The sequence below is a fragment of the Pelodiscus sinensis genome, chromosome 16, assembly GCF_052426305.1.
Source record: "Pelodiscus sinensis isolate ZL-2025 chromosome 16, ASM5242630v1, whole genome shotgun sequence".
NCBI classification, from domain to species: Eukaryota; Metazoa; Chordata; order Testudines; family Trionychidae; genus Pelodiscus; species Pelodiscus sinensis.
Window position 1 is genome coordinate 13,016,918 of NC_143067.1, and position 26,755 is coordinate 13,043,672.

At 44.6% G+C, this 26,755-nt stretch overlaps 1 long non-coding RNA gene across 1 annotated transcript; it reads right to left on the bottom strand.

Moving 5' to 3' along the window:
* Positions 1 to 26,305, bottom strand: LOC142818673 (uncharacterized). The gene is made up of 3 exons (XR_012896256.2): positions 26,235 to 26,305; positions 25,847 to 25,939; positions 1 to 3,570 (listed from the first exon to the last, which is right to left on the bottom strand). It is a non-coding gene; the product is annotated as an uncharacterized LOC142818673 (long non-coding RNA).
* Between the last annotated feature and the right edge of the window lie 450 nt (positions 26,306 to 26,755).

Here is a 26,755-nt window from a genome sequence, read left to right on the forward strand (position 1 = left end):
CCAATATGACTGTGCGGGCTAAGGCTCTGTAACATAGACAAGGCTTCATGTCTCTCAAAACAGGGCTTAAGTGAGACTTAATAGATGCATCAGTCTCAAGCTGGCTCCTCTGCACTGGGCAGTTTCATTCCCACTTAACACAACTCACGGGGTGTGTCTAGACTACAGGGTTTTGTCGACAAAAGTGGACTTCTGTAGACAATACTATACCTGTGTCCACACTGCCTTTGAGTTATGTCAACATAACGTCGACAAAACTCAGCAGTTTTGTTGATGTATGTAAACTTCATTCTACGAGGAATAACGCCTTTTAGCGACAGAGTTCTGTCGATAGAAGGCATTATTGTATCTACACTGTGCTTTGCGTCCACACTGTTATGTCAACAAAGCGGCTTGCTTTGTCAACAGAGCTGGATGTAGTCTAGATGCTCTTTGTCGACAGAAGCTTTGTCGACAGTATCTGTCAACAAAACTTCTGTCGACAAAACCCTGTAGTCTAGATATACCCAGTGTCATCATCCTATACGCTGGTTTTTAGGCCCTTCTCAGACACTGAAACAGAGAGGCCTGTTCTTTCTGGAAGAGGAATAGAAAGGAAAATACAGCCGTCCAGAATGACTGGAGAGTGACAGCCCAGTGATCTGAACACTTACAGAGCTCAGGAAATCTATCACCCTGTTGTACAGGACTCTGAATAAAGCTGAAGTGAAAACCTCTGCTTGGAAGCCAAAAACACAATGCAGCAGAGCAACAAAAATGCGTGTCAGGAGTTAAGCATCCGTTTACGGTGTTGCCGCGTATTTGTAACGAGGTTATAAATCATCACAAATGATTACCTAGCCAGCAGAGCATATGTAGCGAGGGGAAAACTAGCCTGGTAAACTCACTTAGTAGCTATTCTAGAAACCCTTCAAAACTCTGTATACACAAATGGCTCTTTCACACGTCTTAACAGATGTTAGTCATTTTCTCTTCATCTGTGTTTAATATTCCACTACATATTTCTTCTCTGTTCACAAAGTGCATCAGTCATTCCAAAACCCTGGCTTTGCTTATTCTTATTAATAGGATACCTTTGGTTCTTTTGTAAATAGGCAGATGAACATCCTCACTCATTCAAAGTATCTGGTTTCCCACCGCCTTTTAAAGGACTTATTTTCACTGAGATGCACTCCGTACATTGGTGCAATTCTACAGCTCTATCGGAGATTATTTTTATTCATAGCTCTCCTCAAATAAAAGGCACCTAATCCTTTCTGCACTCTTGTGAATGCTTTTAAATATTTCAGAATATGAGGAAAGACTTGGCGCAGAGGGTTGGTTATAGCAAATAGGGCACAGATGTTCAGGGGAAAGATGAAGCATGCCTGACTGCTGCACAATATTGGAGGTTCAAACCTGAACTGTGAGGATACTAAAAAGCACCTACTGGAGGCAATGTAGTTCAATCCTAGATTAAAAGGGAATGCACCATGGCTTTCAGTTAAATCCATCATTTTCACAGCCATTACCTACCCCTGAGTTTCATTGGCTTTGGCTTCGTATGTGTCTTTCTCACTAAGGCAACTTTGGCACCGCAGCTGGGAGCTGGATGCATTCTGGGAAGCAAACCCACACTAGCTCTGTTTGACCAGAGAGTGGTCAGGATCAATGTTCCTGCTAATGTTTTCTCCACCCATGTGCGGAATAAATTTTGTTCTGTGCACTCAGGCATGTGGAGATGTGCACCACTAGTAGAAACATGCTGCCAGCTGTGGGCGTGGTGGGCACTCTGCTAATCAGGTGGGTAGCACCTGAATATCTCCTGGATGGACACCCAAGTGCTCAGCTTATAGGCAACACTGGTCAGGATGGCAGCTCAGGTACATTCCCTCCCAGTCCCCTGGTTACACACTGAGATTGCTGGCTCAAACTGCTACCTGTGTCACTGAGGCTACACTGCTACTGGTAAGGGCTAGCTTGAGCAGGACTCAGGCATTTCCAGCGGCTGTGTAGATATGTTCCAAGACAGCCTGATCCAAATCCCAAAAAATCAAAGCAAAGATTCCCAGTCACTCCAGTGGGTTTTGGATCAGGCCCCTAACCAAAGCTATTGACCTTCAACGGAATTACGGTTTAAATTGTTTTGGCTCCTAAGCATTCACTTTCGTAGCTCGGAAAGTGAATTTTTAATTCAGAGAAGTTGGGTTTCCTGAAATAATGGCTTGCTTTGCTTTTCAAAGAAGAGCCAGAAAACCTCCTTCTTCCTATGATACTTCTTCAGTTTGCTTCCTGGAATGGACAGAAGTACAGTGTCAACCATATTCCTGCTGATCACGTTACTGTCATCCTGGAGAAGCTCTGTAAGCCCTGGTCTACATTAGGACTTTATTTCAAAATAATGCCCCCACCCCCGATTGAATTTCTAAGTGGAGCGTCCATACTATCAAACTCACTATTTCAAAATAATAGGCCGCGAAATTCGAAATCTGTACCGCTTTCCATCAGGAGTAACGCTAATTCCGAAATAGTTATCTCCCCCAGTGTGTAGGGCCGGCAGCAGAGCCCTGGACATGCAAGGCAGCACCTGGGACTCTGGGGTAACATTGGCAGCAGAGCCCCATATACACGGGAAGGGGAAGCCAGGCTAGGGTTGCCAGGTGTCTGGTATTGAACCGGACAGCCCAGTACTTTTGCCTTCTGTCTGGTAACATGCCCCATGCTGCCTCCCCAGCGGCACCTGGTGCGGGTGGGTGGAGTGGTTGGGGAGCGTGCTGGCAATTAAAGGGGCCGCGACTGCATTTCAGCCATGGTCAATTCCGACACTTTCCTTTTTTTTCTTCCTTCAACAACTTTTTCTGGGCCCCCCTTTTTTCCTTCCTTTCTTCCTTTCTTTTGCTCAACAATTTTTTTCCTGGTTTGGTTTTTCTTCTTTTGGTTCGGTATTTTTTGGGAAACTATCTGGCAACCCTAGCCAGGACCCTAGGCACTAGGCTGCAAGCCCCGGGGTGCTGCAGCACCTCTACCCCTTTAGCTCCTGCACCTGTATGCCTAATGCTTAAGAGAGTTAGGCACCTAACTACCTTTGAGATCTGGGCTTCTGATAGAAGTCCTGCTTCATCCCCCTGCACCTCTTTTGTTCTTTTGTTAAAAAGTTACAAAACCAATAAAAAATGAAAGACGTAGGCTGGGAAAACTTTCTGAACTGCCAATGGTCACATGAAGCAACCTGACCTCTAACTTCTCAGGTGTTCCAGTAGCTCAGTGTTTAGGGGATCCTCTCAGTCACTTCACATTTTTAAATCTGTAAACACCAGGGGTATTGTTTTATTACAGCCTTAAAAAATGTTCTGTGTTTGTACAGTGCCTGGCACATTGGAATCCTTATCCAGGACTGGGGCTCCCACCTGCTAACACAACCCAAATACAAACAATAAATAATCACAGCACTCAACAGGAACAAAGTACAACTTTGTAGCTTTGTTAGTCAAAACTCAAGGGGAATTATTCTTAGACGGTTAGAATCCACTCCATTAGATTCAATAGGAGCAGAGAAGGCCAAACAGGAAGTCCTCATCACCTTCCATATTCCTGCAAAGAAAAAAATAAGGGCTGTAAAATAACTCAGATTGCAATAAAAGATGTACAGAGGTCAACAGGTTTCTCCCAAGAGTGTGAGAACAGCTTACAATCATTTAGGTGGGTGTGCCTGTGTATAAACCCACTAACATTTTTAGGTGCAAAGCATATATCAGCATGTTTTTCAGGAGGATGGCTGCTTGATTAGAAGGTCTCCCCAGGCTTCTGGGAGTATTGAAAAAACTATTTTTAAAGGGTGATATAGTAATAGACAGAACCTGCTTCTGTTCACCGTTCTTTCAATTGTTTCTTAGCCTGGTGCTGTATGAAAATAAAGCATTCTTCTGTAGATTTCTAGCTAGGTCTGAGTTGTACTATTTTTACTAAATGTTCATGTGGTGCCCATGATTATTTCATATACAATATCTCATGTTCTAATTTATTCCAGCCAATACCCACACATTTTAGCAATCCCCCTACTATTCTGGCTATAGGAGAAAATGGGGAAGAATCTCATGAAATACCCGTTTTGCTGTACCAATATTTAGAGCAAAAATAAGATCAGATTCTAAGAAGCAAACTACAAACAGAATCCATTTAAGTCACACTCGAATCTATGTCCCAGTATATCACAGGGCATAAAAGCAAATAGCAGCAGATGAATACAAATGAAATAACATGCCCTTTCAGATCCTGTTTATTACATTAAGCTTTACGAGTCACTGAAAATCAATTGCCATGTACTTAAAGGAATAAAAGTAAAGTGATTAATCAACAGCTGCTAGAAACAATCAAGAGTCGTGATTCATGAATTCAGCTCAAATAAAAAGGCACAACCCTGCCGACTGTAAGAGAAAGTACACCTGTTAGAGAAGGTTTGACTTTGAGCCCATGGCTCAACCACACAATCACAGAGAGCATGATTAAAAAGAATTTGCATGCCCACGGAAGTCAGATCCCAGACTCACCCCCAGTGACACACCTGGTTTATAATTTCCACAGAAGTCATTAAATCAGGCACTTGAACTCCAGTTAGATGGCGAGATCTCCAATTCGCTTCTGAAACTGCAAGGATTTGATTATCACTGGTCTTCTCCAACCTTATCATGTACTACATAAGCAGGAGAGACTGTGTAGTGAACAGGCAGAGCTGTCCTTAGAATTGATGGAGCCTTACACAGTCCTATGAAACTGGTGCCCCTATGCACAACGGCAACCCGGAAAGGAAGCAGAGGATTTTGTAGAGATGTGGTTTTATAATCTGCAGCAACAGGGGCAGCCCCTGACTATAGGCCAACTCGGCCGTCACCTAGAGCGCCACCTTCAATGGCGCCCGATGATGACGTCACCCCGTTGATGGCCCATTGACGGCCATGCAGGTGGGGGCACCGATTGCGCATTCCGCCTGGGGCGCCAGCTGCCACAGCCCACCTCGGGCCGCTCCTGTACAGCAGCGCACCAATGAAATATTATTAAAACAAATTTAAATGAAGGCCCTTTAGACTCACACGTCCTTCAGACACAGAGGTGGCAGCTCACGAAAGCTTATGCGGCAATAAAATTGTTTGTCTTTATGGTGCCACCGGACTCCTTGATGAAACAGGCAAGCATAGCTACCCTCTGAAACAAGCATATACCTGGGGTTAACAACTGCCTGTTAAATGCCTTCATTACCACTTGCCTGGCTCTTTCACTGGTTCAGTATTCTGCTAATGGCTCTGCCAGATGTTGTTACTTTTACGTTAACTAGACCCACTCTGGAGGAAGAAGAGCCACAGAACAGGGATAGGAAGAGGTGGGTGGGTGGACATTAAGACCCAGTGGTGCCCCAAATTTTCAGGTGCCCTACGCAACTGAGTATTCTGTGTATGGGTAAGGAAGCCTCTATGAAAGGGGATGGAACTGAGGCTCCGGAAGCCATAGGCATGGGAAGTAGAAGTGCAGGGGGTGCTGTAGCACCTCCAGGTTTTGCACCCAGGCCGGCTCTCCAGTTGACCACCTGCCAACGCTGGGTTCTGGCCTCCAGGTGGCCCCTGCAGAGTCCTGCTGGGCCTCCAGGGTCCTGCCAGTTCTACTGGCTTCATTGCCCCTCTTATATCCTGCTGCCCATCAGCCTTGGGGCTTCTGCCAGCCCTTGAGGTTCTATTACCTGGGGGCTCTGCAGCCCACTGACCCTGCTGGTCCTGAGGTCCAAGCTGCCAGCTCTGAAGGCTTTGTTGCCTCCTGGGGTCCTGCTGCCAGCCCAGGGCTCTGCTGCTGGCCTCAGCCTGGGACTCAACAGTTGCTCCCAGCTATGGCCCCAATCAAGGGGCAGCAAAGGTCTAGGGTTCCCAGTTGTCCCAGACCTGATGGACTTGCTGCGGATGGCACCCCATTAGTCTGATCTGGGAGAGTTAACCATCGGAGGGGTACAAACAAGTGTGTGGAGGGGGGGGCAAAACTCAGCACCCCCACCCTAAAAATTGTTCCAGCACCTGGATTTGATTTAATTTGATTCCCATCTCTGCCCCTGACTGTGGCTATGTGAATTTGGGCCTCAGGTTCCCTGGTCATTTTCTCCCTCTGTGCTTCTTTTTCTGCTCCCACTCTGTGGCTACATCTACATTGGCATGATCTTGCGCAAATACTCTTTAATGCAAGAGTTCTTGAATTAACGTATTTGCACAAGAGAGCGTTTACACTGGCATGTGCCTTTGCGCAAGAGATGTGCTTTTGCGCAAGAGCACCCATGCCAGTGTAGACACTCTCTTGCTCAAGAAAGCTTCGATGGCCATTTTGGCCATTGGGCTTTCTTGTGCAAGAAATTCATGTTGCCTATCTACACTGGCCTCTTGCACAAGAACAGTTGCGTAAGAGGGCTTATTCCTGAGCGGGAGCATCATAGTTCTTGCACAAGAAGCACTGATTTCATACATTAGAACGTCAGTGTTCTTGCACAAGAACTCCCAGCCAGTGTAGACAGGCAGCAAGATTTTGCGCAAAAGCAATCACTTTTGCACAAAATCATGTCAATGTAGACACAGCCTGTGTGTTTTATCTTTTCACGCCGTAAACACCTCAAGGCAGGGACTGTCCGTCACTAGTAGAACAGACGAGAAAGGATCTGACAGAACGTGCTGATTTGTAAAAACCAAAACTTTTTCATGGGAAAGAGTTGGTTTCAGTGATATTTTGGTTGAGAAGGTTTCTCAGGTTCAGGATGAACTGCAGAAAGGGATCTAGGGATCATAGTGGACCACAAGCTAAATATGAGTCAACAGTACGACACTATTGTGAAAAAAAGCAAACATGATTCTGAGATGCATTAATAGGAGTGTTATGAGCAAGACATGAGAAGTCATTCTTCCGCTCTGCACTGATTAGGCCTCAGTTGGAGTATTGTATCCAGTTCTGGGCACCACATTTCAAGAAAGATGTGGAGAAATTGAAGAAGGTCCAGAGAAGAGCAAAAAGAGTGATTAAAGGTCTAGAGAACATGACCTGAAGGCTGAAGGAATTGGACTTGTTCAGTTTGGAAAAGAGAAGACTGAGAGGGGACATGATAGCTATTTTCAGCTATCTAAAAGGGTGTCACAGGGTGGTGGGGGGAGGGGAATTGTTCTCCTTGGCCTCTGAGGATAGAACAAGAAGCAATGGGCTTAAACTGCAGCAAGAGAGGTTTAGGTTGGACATTAGGAAAAACTTCCTACCTGTCAAGGTGGTTAAACACTGGACTAAATTGCCTAGGGAGGTTCTGGAATCTCCATCACTGGAGATAATTAAGAGCTGGTTAGACAGACATCTATCAGGGATGATTTAGATGGTGCTTGGTTCTGCCATGAGGACAAGGGACTGGACTTGATGATCTCTCAAGGTCCCTTCCAGTTCTAATATTCTATGAGTATATGAGTTTATTGTCAAACCCAAAGAGGGAGCAGAATAGTGGCCCTGGAATAACCAAGTGCTTGGGCACTGACTTTGAGTTCCTTTGCTAAATCAGGCAAATCAGAGACTTGAACCCAGCTTTCCTATGTGCTATATCCCAGGTGAGTGCCCAAAGCCCTTGGCTTGTCTAGGGGGTTCTTGCTCCCAGAGCGGTTCTCAGAGGGGTGTGAGGCCTGAGTTGAAAGTGATGAATATGTCATTTCTGGAATCGATCCATCACTTTCAGGGCAGACTGCACCGGCCAATCATGCTGGCTTGTGGGGCCTGGACTGATTGCCCCAATTCACAATCCCTTAGGGATGGTTCTGCTTGCTCCTTCCCTCATTTTTGAAAAAAAAATCTCTATTTCATTCTGATGCAGAACGGCAAAATCTTTTGAAATCCTGAAAAAAGTTGTAGGACAGGAATGCTGTTCCCTTCCTCCCCCTGCATATCTAGTCGCTGTGTAGTTGTGGGGAGAATACAACAGAGACCCAAGTTTGATTTGGGCTTCAAAGTACTGTTACCATACAAATACAATTATGAACCAGCCTCGGCCACTCCTCATGTTGAGCAGCCGCTGCCTCAGCGATGGACTCCCTCCCTGTGGGACCTTGAGCAACGGCCGAAACAATTTTCAAACTTTGCTGCCTCAAGTGAGACACTGACATAAATGGTCTCATTTACGGAGGCTCGGCTCACGTGTGTTTTTCATCTACAGAGGACCCACGCAGGGTAAACAGAAACCCATCAGCACAGATTTCTATGAATAAACCCTGAGGTGAGACTGCACCCCCAACTCTGAATCAATTTAATTATAATGGGAAAGTAACTGGATTTCTACATTACATTACTATTTACTGTGCGTGTAGTAAGGAAAGCACAGAATCTGATTCCCCCATTTACATTAATTGGAGCTTGTGGCCTAAGGATTAGGCTAAAATACTCAACTTGGGCAGGGTGGCATAAAGTGGCCCCACATCTTTCTGAGATAGGTCAGACTGTGAAATTCTCACCCACTCTTGCCAGGACTCAGAGGAGACAAATTTTACTTGCAATTCATTTTTCTCTTTTAAGAGGCTTTGCAGTGATCTGTGGCATCCATAAACAAAAGCAGCGGTGAATCAGGCTCTTACGTTTGAGCCTTATCATATTTCATCCTTGAAAACATTAAGTAATATATTGCAGTAATCCTTTACAGAAAACCATTAACTATTGTGCAACAGATGTCGCAATTTTTTAAGCAGCCACCATAGTGGCTGGGAAGGGCTCAACTATTTTGGCATAAGAACCTTTCTAGAATAGAGAGGATATTGAAAAGTGCCTGCTCATAAAAGTACCTTATATTAGTAAGGTAGCACTAAGAGACCCAGTCATGAACCCAGTATGCTATGTGTGGTAAAAACAATAACAGACAGTCCTGACCTCAGTGAGTTTACAGTCTAAGGGCTTGTCTGATGGTGCTTTAGTCCACACCAGAGAGGTGTAAATGTTCATCCACACTAGCATGTTATGCACTAACAAACCTGTGTGGATCCTGTAGAACAGGAGTGGGCAATAATTTTTGACAGGGGGAGAGCCACTCCAAGATTTTGTAAAGTGGTCAAGGGTACTCTTCCATGATATTAATGGAGGAGATGGGGGGTCTGGGATGGAGGTTGGGTGCAGAAGGGAGCTTGGGGTAAAGGATTGGGGTGCAGGAGGAGAATGGAGTATGGGAGGGAGTTTGGGTGAAGGAGGTGGTTGTGACCTAGGGCAGGGGACTGGAGTACAGGGGCTTGGGATGTGACCTAGGGTAGGATGGGATTGTGATCTGGGGCAGGAGATTGGAGTGCCAAATCTGGGAGGGTTATGGGTGCAAGAGGGGGGCAGAGGGTTCAGATATGTTGACTGAAAAGGGAAGAGAGTTGGGGAAGGGAGAGGCTGGGATGCCAGAGGCAGGCTCTGGCAAGGAGACTTACCAGGCAGCAGCCAAACCAGCCAGACTGCCTGCAGATCTAAGGCTTCCAGAGCTTAAAATGTTTCCCAGTCAGCCAGCCTGCCTGCCCATCCATGTGCTTGTTTGAATAACTGAGGGGAGGAGAAGGGGTGTGATTCTTTGTGTCTGTTATTCAAACAGGCAGCTCCCATTGGCCAGTTTGTCCAGAAACTGGCCAATGGGATTGTACTGGGGCAGAGCAGCTCCTGAAGTTTTCTCCCTTCCCCTCCAGTTTTGAAACAGAAACAGGGCCCAGCAGCTGCATTTCTGAGTGGTGTGTGGGGCTGCAGGGTAAGCAAGGGAGCCTGTCTGGGGCTCTCCACTGCCTCCACAGTCCGGATCCGATGGCTTGGTGGTCCAGATCTGACCAATGGCCATATTTTGCCCAGGCCTGGTGTAGAACATAAAAATACACCAGTGCATATTAACATGGTTTGGTTTGACACAGTGCTACACTTATGTGTACTAGGAAACTTTCACGAAATCACACTAGGTGTGTGGGTTACACCTGCAGGGACCTCCTGGACCAATTAATATTGCAACATGATCAAGGAGATTAAAATTTACACCTCTGCAGTGTGGACTATTGCACCTTGTAGTCAAGCCTTAAATCTTACCTGGCTTCGTTGGATTATGTATTAGGATTTTTTTCAGCTATGACTTTAAATGAGAAATGACTAGGTAATATCAGGTCTATAGAGTCCAAATGATCTGTATGCAATTCAATTTGCCAATTTTTACACACATACACACACACACACACACACAGTCTGCAAGAAATTCTGGTCACCGAACACCAGATGTTGCCAAGACATCTGCAGCCAGAAAGCTAAAGGAAACACTGTTGGCAGAATGGGACTCCAAAAGAAATGAATGGAAACTGAATGATTTCTCCAAATGGAGACTGGATAGACCCATCAGAAACAAATTAAAATCACAACAACATTCTGCAAGAAACAATGGAACAGATGTAATAATATTTATTATTGGAACCAGTGAAACATGCCAATTAATTTTAAAGAGACTTACAGGGATCAAACCATTTTAAGCTGCAAAGTGTAAATGAGTCATGAATCGTAACAATACCTTCAGTAATGTATATGCCTTTCCTGAAAGGTCAATGTATAAATATTTTTTGAACTCGTAAATGTCAAGAGGTGGGCAACAGCCAGTTTGAATGCCCAAATTGTTATCCCTAAAATGCTGCATTAATATAGCACAGAGAAGTCTGACATCAGTTTTTGTTGCTCTTCTCTGCACCGTCTCCAATTTGCCTATATTTTTCCTGAAATAGAATGCCCAGAACTGGACACAATACTCCAGTTGAGGCCTAATTTAGAGTAGCATTATATCTCAAAGAGCAACATCAGCTGACATCTTCACAACACACCCAGATGACTGATAATTAGCCCTGAAGCAGACAGAGTAGAACTACCACTGGCACTGGCAGCCTCTTGTTAAATTTGTTTGACTAACCTAGCAGAAGTATGATGGCAGACTAAGGACTTATTTAGCATCATAGAATACTAGAACTGGAAGGGACCTGGAGAGGTTATCAAGTCCAATCCCCTGCCCTCACAGAAGGACCGTGCCTGCCAGGTGTCTGTCTAACCTGCTCTTAAAAATCTCCATTGATGGAGATTCCACAACCTCCCTAGGCAATTTAGTCCAGTGCTTAACCACCCTGACAGTTAGGAAGTTTTTCCTAATGTACAACCTAAACCTCCCTTGCTGCAGTTTAAGCCCATTGCTTTTTGTCCTATCATTGAAGTTTAAGGAGAATAATTTTTCTCCCTCTTACTTGTAAAAACCTTTTAGGCACTTCATAGCTGTTATCATGTCCCCTCTCAGCTTTCTCTTTTCCAGACTAAACAAACCCAATTCTTTCAATCTTCCCTCACAGGTCATGTTTCTTAGACCTCTAATTATTTTTGTTGCTCTTCTGGGCACCTTCTCCAATCTGTCCATATTTTTCTCGAAATAGGATGCCCTGCACTGGACACAATACTCCAGTTGGGACCTAATGTAGAGTAGCACTATCGTTTGTAACAAGTATTTCTCCATTAAAAGCCATGAGGACATGTTAGAAAAATAACATTTATTTTCCATCCGTCTTTTTGTCTTGGCCTAAGTTCAAGTGCCTTCTCTAAATTAAGCAGAGCACCAGTTTGAATTTGAGTCTCCTATATCTTATGTGAGATGGGCAAGAGAGCCTCCATGGGCTGGATCTGACCCACCAAGCCAGCTGATCCGGCCCACGGCAGCTCTGACACTCCCCCGCCCCCAGGCTAATCGAAACCTGGGGACAGGGGAGCACATGAAGTCTCCTCCCCTGCCAGAGGTGTGTGGCACCTAGAGGGAACTGTCAGCTGTTTTGGACAGGTGGTGATTCAGTCTAGGTGCCGAGCAGCCTTGCAGGATGGGGGCAGGGGCGAGAGACTTTGCATGCCCCCATGCCCCTAGGCCCTAATTGGCCTGGAAGTGGGGGGACCGTGCAAAATCTCCTCCCACCACCAGGAGTGTAGCACCTAGAGGAAACTGCCAGATGCTCAAAATAGCTGGCAGTTCTCTCTAGACACCGGAGGGCAGGGGCAAAGACTTCACGCACTCCCCCATCTCCAGGCCAATCAGGGTCTGTGGGTGGGAGAGCACAGGAAGTGTTCTGGCTCCACCCCTTATGCCCAAGGCCCTGCCCCTTTGGGGATGTCCCAGAGCCACTTAAAAAACTTGTGAAGTGCCCCCCGCTTCTAAAATTAATGTCCACCCCTGCTCTAGACTATGGTTCTCTCTCTCTCTCTCTCATCAGAAAATCCATCCTGCACCTAATCTGATGAATTAGCATTTTGCAACAAAAAACATTTTTTGAAAAATTACCGACCAGCTCTACTTATTATTGTTCCTTTCATCCTCTCTGCCCTTTTCCTCCTCTTGGTTGCCACAGTTAGTGTTACATCTTTTCTGAAATTAGATTGCAATTTCCCTTCCAAAACAGGACCCTGGCTTATTATGTTTTTATACAGTGCCTAGCACACTGAGGTCCTGAACCTGACTGGCATCCTTGGGTGTTATCGCAATTGAATGAAAGAATATTAATAAACTTCTATTTTCCCAAAAAGCTTGGAAGCAGGAGAGGAGAGGAATAAAAGATGGAAGAGTGTGGCATCTACAGGATTCTGGTAATTTAAATATGCAAGATAAATCCTGAACATATATCCAGCTAAATGGTAAGCAGTGTGAGAGATACTGATAAAGACAAAGCTAAATATAGACTCCAAAACAGGGATGGGCAGCCACTAACAGTGGGTAGGCGGCATGTGTGGCCCTCCTTCACCTCAGTGGGCTGCAGCAGTCCATGGCCCATTGGGGTTCCACTTGCAGCCCGTGGCATCCCTGTCTGGCATCTCCCGCACATGCCTCTAGCGCACCGAGGCACCAGAGTCCCACACTTACCTGCTCCTCCCTCTCTCTCCCAGCACTTCCAGAGTGCGCAAATCACCTGATTCAGACTCCGTCCCTGCTCCTCCCCCTGCGCCTCACAGCTGGAATGCCAAGAGCAACTGATTCACAGTGTTCCAGCTCTGGGAGGGAGGGAGAGAAGCGAAGATGGAGCAGGAATCATGTGATTCGCGCACTCTGAAAGTGCTGGGAGGGAGGGGGGAGTCACAGGAAGTGCAGTGCTCTGGTGCTCCTATGCACAAGAGGCACATGGTGTAAGCAAGTAGCCAGGGGGTCCACAGGCTGCAGATGGAGCCCCAGTGGGCCGCATGCAGCCCACGTACCACAGGTTGCTCACCACTGCTCCAAAGGCATATTTTGAATCACAAACATAGGAAGCAGAAGAAAATGTAAATAAAACCAACTCAAATGGAATGTGCCATTTAGCAGAGACTTGTTGATTTTGGAGTTAGTCGGTGCAAAAGACATTTCTACATGATTGTGTGCCTTTGCTTTGTGTGTTTTATGACACTGTTGTGATCTCAGCAAGATTCGTTTTATTTCCCGCCTAATGGCTTACGGTCAGTAACATGTATTTAGTTTGGCAGTGATTGTGATAGTGATTGTGAAAATGTTTTTGTCTGCAAATCTGGTATGTTTTTCTGACCATAAAATTATTAATAAGCCCAACCATTACTCATGCTGATAAACACATTTATCTCCACGTAACTTGTTAGAGAGTTTTAGATTTGCAAGAAATGCAAGATCAGACCCTTGGTACAGAGATATATGCATTTCAACATATGGATGAATACTAAGAAGGTTAAATAAAATGGTAGTCTAGAAGCAAAAAGAGTTTTAACTTTGATTCTCCATCACCTTGTGCTGTGGGTAGTCATTCACATTACAACAATCTGCAGTGGTAAAGCCTTCTCTTTGCATTATGACCACAGAATTTGTTTTATCCTGTTGCTTCAGATCCCACTAATACAGGAAACACAATTAACCAATCCTATTGCCTGCACAGACTTCACAGGTAACACTAGTTTGCCAATAAGGAGGTAAAACAAGGAGAAGCCAAACTGGACTGTGTTTTATAAAGGACAAATCAGTGTTTTCCAGGTAGAAAAACTAGTAAGTAAACAGGGGAGGGAGGTATATTTAAGCTTCCAAACAATAGAGCATACAGTTTTTTGTTCATACAGTTCACAATATTCCGTTTACCTCCTTTCAGCTATATGCCACAGCAGATACATAGCATAAAATGCTCACAGCATGTTGCCTCTGCTACTTGGTTCAGTTCAATGAACATCTCAAGGGTTGTCATAAGGCAAAGGTTGTAACAACAGTCATCATGGAAAGGGTTAAAAATTATGGGAAGCCAATTGTCCAAGGGTATTTTAGCTGCTGAAGTGCAGGTGTCAGCTACAGACCCCTCAGAAAATACAATATTTTCCCTACCACCAGCACAAAGCCCAGGAGGAATTAATTTCACACTTACAACCAGATGCTGCAATCAGTCACTGCTGGGAGAAAAAGGACCCAACACAATTCATATACCAGTTTTCCTAAGGTGTAAGACATATCCAGCCAAACTGCACTCTCAGTTACTAGTGTGAAACTAGAGTCACTCCATTACAGGCAATGAAGCAATTCTGGATATATATTCACAAAGCGGAGAATAGAATTTGGCCCATTGTCCATAGAAAGCAGGAGGGTTTCTAGCTGCTTAGCTCTTATTTATTGGTTTCTCAGGAGAAGACAATTCTCTAGCAGCCAGGCCCTTTGATTGTATTCTTTCCTTGCTTATTTAATACTTGATTATTAACTCCAAATTCCACAACTGTGAGAACATCTTTTTTAAAGAGTATAGAGCTCAGATACAGAAAATGTGTGTCATTGTCCAATGTAACAATCACCCATGTGGGTTACTTGATATTCCTGTGCTCTGAGGGAGTCCTTTCCTTCCTCCACTCTGCTGCATGTGACGTATGGAACCTCTCATATGCAACAAAAGTGGTTTCTATAACAAACCACTTAAAAAATAATCAGAGGTCCAATCTGCCACTGCATTATTCTAGTCCAACACTGGTTCAGCTTGGTTGATTTCAACAGGACTTAGGAGTTACAGCGCTGTCTCAAACCCTATCCCCCATAATTATGCTCTCTGTGTCATTTCCCACAAACCAAGAGCTAACCATAGTTCTCAGAGTGGAGGGTTTTGAATGGATGGATGTCACCTCTCAATGAGAAACAAAGTGGAGTGTGTCTCTGACTCTACAAGATCTTCCATCTTGAATCTCCTCATGGCTCTTTCCTGAGCAGGTAGGAACACAGCTTCCTGGGCCCTGATTCTCCATTCACTTCTGCCAAGGTGTGCAGTTTTCAAGTATCTAAAAGGGTGTTATAAGGAGGAGAGATAAAAAATATTCTGCTTGGCCTCTGAGGATAGAAGAAGCAGCAATGGGCTTAGACTGCAAAGGTTTAGGCTGGACATTAGGAAAAACTTCCTGCCTGTCAGGGTGGTTAAACACTGAAATAAATTGCCGGGGGGGGGGGGGAGGATGTGGAATCTCCATCACTGGAGATATTTAAGAGCAGGTTAGACAGATACCTATCAGAGATGACCTCAACAGTGCTTGGTCCTTCCATGAGGGCAGAGGACTGGACTCAAGGACCTCTTGAGGACCCTTCGAGTGTTCTATGATTTTATGGTAAATCTGGAGTCACTCCAGGAACATAAATGTTTTGATTTTCCACTATGTCCCAGCTTCTTATGCTAAATCCATATCTCTGAGTACACATGGAACAAATGGGAAACAACGTGAAATGCATTGGGTTGCTTGAGATGTTATGCTTAAACAAACTAATAATCTGCTGTCCTTCAACTGCTCGAAAACTAATCCAAAGAAGCCCAGAAATAGCTAAAAGCTATGTGATTTAGAGCCTGAAAAAAGATTAGGGAATATTTATTTAGCTCCCAGTGTTTTCTGAGTGCACTCAAATCTCTGTCCATAAGAATCTAAGTGCCAAAGGATGAGCAGAGAGAATATATAGCACAGCAGGCAACAAATTCATTTTCATCTGTGAGAACTCTTTCTTTGTCTCTGCAATTTAGCACTTGACATCTCTGGACAGCTTCCCCATTAAGCCTGCTGGGTCATGTTATTTTGCTCTACAGCCTGGAATTATATCTCACAGCCATATTAGCAGGTTCTACCATGAACAAGGCATAAGGCAGCAGCTTGTAGAAGACAGGCAGGAAAAAGCAAATGGGAAGCAGCAGTGGTGCCCAAAAGATGCTGGTAAGTGGTATTCCCACATAGGGGAAGTAGGATCAAATCGTGGACCTTTAGAAGTTGATGGGAGTTTTGTCATTTATTTTCACCTTTAGGGGTGTTTGGGTAGTGTGCTAAGACACCCTAGGGATGGAGCTGGCTCCTGCGTTTGGAAAGCAGGATAAGGGGCCCGCTGAAGGTAGGGCAGTGGAGTGGGATCCCCAGTGAATTCAGGGATAGCTCTTGTGATACCTGTAAAGAGGTGAGGTGTTGCTCTCCTGGATAGCAAAGGCTTCTTGCATTTCCAATTCATTACACTGCACAAGAAGGCAGCAATAACTTGGCCTCAGAAATAAAACATTTCCCTCATTAATCTCTCACTGCAGTATATATTTTCCAATGGAAAAAAGAGCATTAATAAGCTATTAAAGACCAGAAATCAAGACTTGAAAAATTCAGGAAATGCAACAAATTCAAAAATGTAACAAATGCAGTCCTACCTTTCCCTCCACGTACCTTACAGGTACAGCCTGTCAGTCAGCGATGGGCAAGCGAGGCTAGTGAGTGGACTGCAAGGGTGGCCCTCCTTCATGTCAGTGGGCTACAAGATGGTCAAAACCAAGTCGGTCTCCTGGGATAGGGCAGTTTTGCTGACAGTGCTTCTGTACCCAGGAGTGGCCCGAGGCCGGCTGCGGCAGCTGGCGTCCTAGGCGGAAGGCGCGATCGGTGCCCCCACCTACATGGCTGTCAATGGCCGTGACATAATCACGGGGCACCCCAGCGCCCCGTGACATCATCATCGGGTGCCTAGTTTGCCTAGGTCCATGGGCCGCCCCTGTGCCTACCTAGAATTTGCAGGGTGTGCCAATGGAACTGTAGCAGTGCTTCAACCAGATACAGAGTGAGCACACGGCTCCTACAGTCAATGCCGTGTGCAATTAGCCCGCCTCGCACGTCATGTGCTCTCGCTTTGTGTGTGTGGCACTTTAGTAACACCAGTAGGTAAAAAACGAAGTGGATGAAACCCAGCAGAATCTGGTAACACTGTGGGAGGGCAATGGTAAAGAAAAAATCTCCTGGGCCACACATTGGACCCTAATGAGCTGCATGCAGCCCATGGACCGCAGGTTGCCCACCACTGCTTTAAATGCTTCTCTCTCTGGGATGAATCTTTGGGTATGTCTACACTGCACAGCTATTTTGGGATACTAGAAATAGCTACCACGTGTCTACATAAGCCGCCCGTGATTTTGAAATGTTTTGAGAAACAACAGTCATGCTATTTAGGTATCCCTATAAACCTCATTGCATAAGAGTTAAGGGAAGGCTTGAAATAGCATGTTATTTCAAAATCTGACACTGTGTAGACACGCCAAATTTCAAAATTAGCTATTTTGAAATAGATTCGAGTTAAGATATGCAATTCATGTACCGCAAATTGCTTAACTTACTTCGAGTTTAGGGTGCTGTATAGACACACCCTTCAAGTTTTTTCTTAAGCAGAACACCCACTGAAATCAACTGTACTTTTACCGATTTTAGGCCTTCAAAATTTATGTTACTTGTAAAATAATATTTCAAGCAGCACAAGCGGGAATGTCTAATGCAAAGTTAGCTTATTTTGTAGATGTGATTACAAAAGTCATAGGCCAAAAATTTGGTCCATTGTTGTACAGGGAAGTACTGAAAGAGAAAAGACCAAATAGTAATCCTGGGTTAGGAAGCTTATAACCACGGAGACTGCAAGGGTTGATAATGAGACAATTTGTTTAATTGTCTTTCAGAAAAGTGTAATAGGGAACTGCACCTCATTTGAATATGTTGAGATTTATTGGCTGGTAACCTAGTAACTTCTTTAGCCTATAAAGAAGTACCAGGCAGACCAGGAAAAACTTTCATGATTAACGGGGAAAATGCAGTAAAACAATTTGCATAGTCTTTGGCTGGAGGACAAAATGCAAACACAGGTTGAACGTGTGTGATATAAACATGAAGTTAGAGGCCCAGGGTAACTCACCCTGATGCAAATTATTCCCTTCTGTGCTAGCTAAGCACCTGGATCAGTGTATTTCCTGATTACCTTGGTCATTCACCTTTCCTGCTTAACACCACCCATTTTTCCAGCCCGTGCTTGGAACTCTGGCAGATGAGAGCTTGCAATATCTCTGCCTCACTAGAGACTCCCCCCTAACACACTTTCCACCCCCAGCAGCTTTTACCACCATAGATGTTGGAATTAATTTTATTCTAGCACTATCTAAAGAATTGTGAGCCTTGCTTAGGGGCATAGACTCATCTCTGCAGAGGTAGAAGGGATGTGCATCACTGAGCGTCTCCACACATGGAATGGGGGGCATGACTCCCAGCTGGAGGAGACATATCCAGGATAGCTCTTATTGAGTTAATACATTAAACAAAGAATGTAGCCAGGGCAGCAAGAGCGCCTAGAGAGGCTAGGCATGGATTTGAGGCAACTAGCTCTTATGCTGTTTGTACTGCCCTGGATACTTTATATTTTTAGCGCACTAACTCAATCACAGCAAGTGCGAGTATGTCTCCTTGAGCTGAGAATCATGCTAATACCCTAAGTCTGAGTAGGGATAGGGTATTACCTACACAGATTTCATCATACTCAGAAGAGATTTTACCCTTACTGGTGTAAAGTGGGGTTTTCAAAAGCAACTAAGCAATATAAAAGTATAAGTCCCATGGAGAGTCACAGCAACTTGTGCTGCTAAATTCCTAAATTAGAGTTTGTGAAAATCATGCCCACAGTGACCCACTCTAATGGAAACTCTCTTATTCATGGAAGGAGATGGATGCGCTTGAAAAGGCCAATTATAATCTTGTTATCAAGCCCACTGTGGACTGAAAGGGCTTCTTCACTCTCCTTGCTTCTTCACGACAAAACCTCAAGAAACATACCAAAATGTATTTCACTTTTAGTGATACACACTGAAAATATGCACTTCTGCCAGTCAGCTCTTGTCATTGAGCAAAGCATTAGAACACTGAGTCAGAAAAAATCGATGCAAGATACACAACTCCAGAATTGCATAGCTGGAGTTGATGTACCTTGCATCAATTTTCTGGGCCAGCCCTAGAACAGGAAGGTGATGGAAGAAACACTCCCATTGACTTCTGTTACTCCTTGTGATAGCGAGAAGTACCGGCACCGATGGTCTTTATGAGACCCTCTGTATCGAACCTCAGAGGATTGATTGCCAGAGCACTGATCCTCCGGTAAGTGAAGATGTGGCCAGAAGTGCAAGAAAAAAAGCACCATAATGGAATACTAATGTATGTAAAACAAATGGGTAGAGGAAAGCTAAATTACTGGAATTGTACAAGACCACATGCCGCTGGTTTAAAGAAGTGAGGTGTGTAATGGGGAAAGCAAAATTTCTGCATGCAAAAGACTGAAAAGAAACAACTAATTTCAATAGGATGAGGTTCTTATTCATTTAGAGCTTTGTCTGAAGTCAACTTAAATCCAAGGAAAGACTCCTCTTAATTTTGACTGCTTTGGATCGGGTCTATGATTGCCGTAAAAGTATTGCCTACTAGCCAGATCCTCCATTGGTGCAAACTGGAATAATTCCATTGAAATCAATGGCATACCATTTTTTATGGTGCCGTGTTGCTTTACATCAGCGGGCGCTCTTATAGATTTAAAATTAAAGTTTGTGGTGAATCATTTTCCTTCACAGAACACGTTTACTTACATTAGGGTTAGAAATGTAACTTCAGACAGATGATAATAAGCACACATAGCAGTTATATAGCTTAACACTTTATATAATCATTAATTGATTAACTTTCACCAACTGCTTTTGGTGCAGGTAAATATTCCTACTCATTTAACAGATGGGGAAAGTGAGTCAAAGGAAGATTAAGTGGCTTCCCCTCTGAGTCACAGTAAGAGTCAGGATTAAGACTGAGGAGCTGAAAGGCATTCTGTCTTAACTATGCTTGTTCTCATTCCTATGATGTACTACCACCTGACGTTCAAGCCACTCAGTGTCTTTTTTACTGTTCCTCCAACTGATGGAGCATACGTTAGCAGCTTCAAAGCCTCACCTCCTCTTCACAAAAATCTCAGAGGCTTTTATGATCTATGATTGAACAGGAAGCAAAGGGCAGAGATGATTATGGATTCCCTGTAGGTTGTGACAGAGCACAAGAGCAGCACAATGCTGGTTTCTGTGGAGGAGCAGGGAGTCATGCATGAAAAGAGGGGAAAGGGGTCTGAAAGCAGAGCCCTCATCCTTTGCACAAACAGCTGCTGCCAAGGGAATGATCCAGAATATTCTCTTGCCAATTTACTTTGCGAGAGCTCCTGTTGTGGACACAAAAACAGGGCAGAAAAACTGCTTTGTGGTCAGAAATTGAACCACGTAACTTGCATCCAGTTAAATTGCCCATACTCCCAACTGACTACAAGTCACACAATTCCAGTAGTAGCTACCCATCACATTCCTGCATTTCTAATACCAGCTCAGAAAAATACCAATTTGTACAAGCAGGGCCAGTCTTTGGGCCAGGCAATCCAAGCCCAGGCCCAGGGCACTACAGCTGGTGGAGGGAGGGCTGCAAAAGACTCAGACTCTGATCCTCCCCTTTGGCTCCTTTTTCCTGTCCACCTGTAGGCTTTTCTCCTCCCTCTCTCCTTTGGCCTCTTCTTTGTCCCAGCTGGCAGGCTTCTCTCTGCCCTTCCCCTCTGGCCAGCTGTGGGCTCCAGTTCCACCCAGCCCCTCCCTCCTGGGGACCCCAGAGCTGTCCCTCTCTGCCCAGAGCAAAATTTTGCTGCATGTGAATGAGCAGGTGGGGGCCAGGCAAGGCAGGGAAGAGGGGGAGCTGAGCTCAGAAAGTAGAGCCAGGCACAGGGACTTCAGAGAACAGTGTGTGTGTAGGGAGGGAACCAGACTGGGGATGGCTGCAACAGGAGGGGGACTGGGAAGAGAAAGGGAGGCGCATTGTATGGCCATGTAAATGGTATCATGAGCTTTCATGGGCACAACCCACTTCTTCAGATGAATGGAAAGGGGAACATTTTAACTTACCCAGCACTCATTAATGGATCTCAAAGTCATCGTATTGTTTCAGGCCAATTCCACAAGCCAACTCCACAGGGAAGCCTTAGAACTTAATTTACAAGATTTGATCCTATCACAGAGGTATGAATAAACACATTGGCTAGATGGCCTGCTACATTCCACATCCTAATGACATAAAACAGTGGTCCCCAATGCGGTGCCCATGGCGGGGCATTTATGTGTGCCCGCCGAGTGACCAGGGCTGGCCCAAGCCATTCTTGCGCCCCGGGTGTGAGGCCCCGGGGCACATGGTGCATGAGTGGCCCCACCCCTGGCCGCATGTCGCATTAGCGGCCCCACCTCTGGGTGCCCGGCAGCCCCAAAAGGTTGGGGACCACTGACATAAAACAACCAAACCATGGGTACTGAAGAACAGTTAGTACCTTCTCTATCAGCTTCATGTAGCATTGACACTCTGACTGACTATTTCTTCCCCCTTTTTTCTTTCTTTTCCTTCTTCTTCCTTCTCTCCTCCCAGCCCATCCCCTATTTATTTAGAAACTGGACCTTTAATAATGCCAGTCATCTGACGAAGTGGGTTGTGCCCATGGAAGCTCATGATACCAGCTACATGTTTTGTTAGTCTCTAAGGTGCTGCTAGATTATTCATTGTTTTTTAAGTTTTTCCTTCTGCTCTGAAATTTCAGCCCCGATGCCAAGGATCCCCTCTCCTCTCTTCCCCCACAGGAAAGATGGGTAGAGGAGCGAGGCACACACCTAGCCTGGCTACGGAGGAGGGGAAGTTAAAGGAAAATACAAGATGACTGCTCCTGCCCATGAGGAACAATATGCCTGTGTCAACCAGAAAATGACACTAAAACAAAAGGGGGTGTTTACCTGAAGCAGTAAAGCAACAATCAGGGCTGCAGGATGCAAGGGAGGGAGCGACTTGTTTATGGATCTAGGCAGGAAGATGGACTTGCTTTTGAAAACTTTTATTTAAGGAAAAAAGACATTTCTTTTACTTGTGGCAGGTGTCTGATGCTTTCTTTTCTTACTAAACAGCACAGTCCCAGCACCTCACTTCAGGCTGAACGGGAACTAAAAAGGCCATTTGGGAGGTGATGGCCCAGAGCCGTGGCAGGCAAGGGCCTGGATGAGAGCTGGACTCAATCATTAGCATTACATCTGCTATGTACATCTGCTATGTACATTGGACAAACGTCTCAGACACTTCGTCAAAGGATCAATGCCCACAAAACAGATATTAGACAGGATCACAAAGATCATGCCATTTCAACCAGAAAGGACATTGTCTCAATGACTTAATTACCTGCATCCTGCTTCAAAAGCCTTTTAAAACTGCACTTGAAAGGGAATCCTCTGAACTGTTATTCATGCTAAAATTCGACACTTTGCATGGGGGTCTTAACAAAGATTCTAGTTATCTTACCCATTACAAAGATAGCTTCCCCAATTATCACCTCTAATATCATTAGCTCACAGACATTTACCTCCCCCCCCCCCGCATTCCCTTTCTGTTCTGAAATTTGATTTGTCCTTTTCATATGCAGCGAGGAGTCCTGTGGCACCTTATAGACTAACTGAAGTGTAGGAGCATAAGCTTTCGTGGGCAAAGACCCACTTCGTCAGATGCATGTCATCTCAGGAAGTGGGTCTTTGCCCACGAAAGCTTATGCTCCTACACTTCAGTTAGTCTATAAGGTGCCACAGGACTCCTCGCCTCTTTTGCAGATTCAGACTAACACAGCTACCCCTCTGATCCTTTTCATATGTGTTCCTTTTTTTTTAATTGTATCCTTTGGTATATATGGTTGTGACTATTTTCTTCCACTATTTGATCTGAGGAAGTGGGTCTGGCCCACGAAAGCTCATCATCTAATAAACCATTGTGTTAGTCTTTAAAGTGCTGCATAGTCCTGTATTTTGCTTCATTAGCATTAGCGATTGCTTTTTTGTCATTCAAATGGACTTGGGGTTATTCCTGGCTGATATCTCAACCATCACATAAAATGCTTCCCTGTGGCCTTTTGCCATGATCCTAGAGGTATCTCACTGCCAAGTCCCTATCCTAGGAGAGGAGTGGGGTGGGGAGAGGCTTCAGGGTGATTTCCCACCTTCATGCAGCCGGTGACCTATGCTTGCCACTCCCGTGCTGGCGCCTCCACTTCTTGACAATAACATTTGCAGAATTTTAAAATATTGTGCACAGAATGTTTATTTTTTTGGTGCCAAATGCCCTCAGGAATATGGGGAGCTGGGCAGTTTTGGGGGTGCTGGACTGCATGGAGGGTCTGTGAGAGGGAGGGCACTGGGCATAGGGATCTGTGGTGATCCCTGGGTGAGAGGCCACTGAGAATGGGGGTTCCTGGATATATGGGGTTGGGTGATAAGGGGCAGGGAGCAATGTGGTAAACTCATTGGCAATGCAGGGTTGGGGTTGGGGGTTCAGGTGGAAGGAAAGTGCAGAGGTTGGAGTGAAGATGGCAAAATGTTGGGGTTAGCAGTGCAAGGGGTACAGTGTAGGAGTAAGAGTGCAGGAGGGGCAGGAATAATTGGCAAAGGGGGCAAAGGATGGGAGTCCAGGGATAGGGGAGCCCATGAGAGCAAGGAGAAAAGGGGGCACCATGTCTGGGGAGGTGGACAGGGGCACCAAATACAAGTTCGCCCGGGGAACCATTTTCTCTAAGGCCAGCCCTGTGTACAAAGCACACAAAGAATAGGGAATCAGCCACCGAGTGAGTTATGAATAATAGATACATACTTCCAGTCTGATTTACAGCACCAAGCTACACTGTTTGATTCTAGGACTCTCTTCAGAAGTCTGGAATTTAGGCAGAAAAGAAGGGGCACCATTACAAAATTACTCAGAAGCTGGCTACTCCATTGACTGCATAATGGTCAAGGATTTTTCTCAACATCTAGGCATTTGATATGTTCTCTGAATGAACAGAGCAACACAAGTGAGGAAACTAAGGAGATAGACAGGACTGGCAGATTTTCTATAGAGAAGTCCCACTACTATGAAATGCACAACATACTAACATAATTAAACCATTGGCATTATCAGGTTACTATAACCTTTTCTTGATGCTTGATGCCTTCAAAATACCTCAAATAATTTGCACGTTTGATCGGCTGAAGAGATACATAATTTATGGAGGCATCTGTCTAAATATTTTATAACACACTATAATAAATCAAATAACTCCACCCTAAGACACAAGCTGTAACGTGAAAAACGAAATAATCCAGAACAGGTATCCCCAAGGACTCAAACTAAACATATATTCAGCCCTAGAGGTCTTTGCGAGATGATAGCCATAACTATTAGCAATTCATCCATTTCCAAAAGTAATGTTTCATAAGAGTCACTAGCAAAAGCAACATAATTATTTTATCAAGTTAGTTTGCATTCTGCACCACCTTACAGTCTGTGCAGCCCTACTGAAGTGAATGGAATTGCATATGGTGGAAATCAGTATTGAATTTGGCCTCCAGAGCTCAATAAAGTAACATACTTAAAAATCCCAGGCAAATCATTGATCAATCATGACCTCAGCTCATGAAGCTAAGCTGATTTATACCATCTCCAGGTATGGCGCTCTGTCTCATGGTATCTCAGGAATCCAGAATATATGCACAATTGTCTCAACAATGTACATGTTACATCATCTCAAGTAAATCTGGGTATGTCTACACTACCCCGCTAGTTCGAACTAGCGGGGTAATGTAGGCATACCGCACTTGCAAATGAAGCCCGGGATTTGAATTTCCCGGGCTTCATTTGCATAAGCCGGGTGCCGCCATTTTTAAATCCCGGCTTGTTCGTACCCCGTGATGCGCAGCTACACGCGGCACGAACTAGGTAGTTCGGACTAGGCTTCCTAGTTCGAATTACCCTTACTCCTCGTGGAATGAGGAGTAACGGTAGTTCGAACTAGGAAGCCGAGTCCGAACTACCTAGTTCGTGCCGCGTGTAGCCGCGCGGCACGGGGTTTGAACCAGCCGGGATTTAAAAATGGCGGCGCCCGGCTTATGCAAATGAAGCCCGGGAAATTCAAATCCCGGGCTTCATTTGCAAGTGCAGTATACCTACATTACCCCGCTAGTTCGAACTAGCGGGGTAGTGTAGACATACCCTCTGATAGTATAAACAATCAAATGGGTTGAATTAAAAATTGAGTTTGCTTTGTCTGTGTGCCTACCTCATTTCCATCAAGATTCTAGCAAACATTTTCACTAACTGGAATGTTCATGGTATAGTGGGCAAGAGCCAGAAAGTAAAGTTTGAATTAATGAACACTCACATGCACACTGTCAAACTGATTCTAAGAGTTATTCTTATCCAGTCCAGGAGAAGAAACAATACCATGTGATCTGGATACCCAATTACAACTATCCTGAGCAGCTGGAATTTGGGATATTTCATTTTGGACAGTGATGTTGTCGAAATATTTACCAAATATTTTGAATTGGTAAATTCAACGTATTTTGCAAATAATTCTGAACAAAAAACACATTTGAAAATATCTCAAACTTTTCACAAAAGAGAAGGAGAGGTTAGAGTCATCACATAAAAGGTAGAGTATGAATTTTCCACCTAGACCACCATGCAATTAAAAGAGAATCGTTACCCATCTAGAAGTGGATATATATTGTTTCCATCTGGGTTCCACTTGTCATTTTGACCATCCTTCCATTGAAGTGGGACCTCTCTCAACATATGTCTGTATTGAAGAATGGCTACAAATTATTTACCGTTGAGTGATGTTACAAATAATGTAGACTATTTAATGGATACGGATTTAAATTGTTGTAACAAACACAAAAATAATCTTAAAACATCTGCTATTCCCCCTCTTATGAGACTGAAGGGACACAGCATAAGCACCACTAAGAGCAGGCAAGCAGAAGGCTGGTACAAACCCTTTACAAATCTTTTGTTCTGTTTTCTCACTAAAACAGCCCAGCCACAGAGAATCTCACAAATGCAGCCTTTAGAATTGTACCCCAGAAACCTACCTCGATTGCATTAGGGAAGGGAGAACTACGTGCAAATAACTGCTGCCTCGCCCTCAAAATTGTCTCTGAGCAGCAGAAAATAGAACATAAAGAATGTTAAAGAGCTACTTGTCTTATCTTGCTTCAGTTCCTGATGGGTTTGTGCAGACAGGACATAAATTAAACCTGAAAGTAATGGCATTTGAGAAAACAGATTCAGGTGTCTTTTTTCCCATCTGGTCTTGTTGGGGGGCAGATTCCCACCTCTATGACACCTCTGTTAATCCTTAAGTGACATGTAAGCACCACTGGGAGAATGCTTGACCTATATCTAAGAGTATTCACAGTGAGCTCCTTTTCATGAGCAAAGGACAGGAAGACAAAAGGAAGATTTCTCAATTATGCCCCGTATTACTGTGCTGACTGATGGCAGCCTTCATTGTGGAACAGTGGAGGCAGTTTCCATTGATATCCCTCAGTGCTGTTTCTTCAGATAGCTTAGCAAGAGACATAAATGCATGAGAAGATGTGGTCCGCTACCC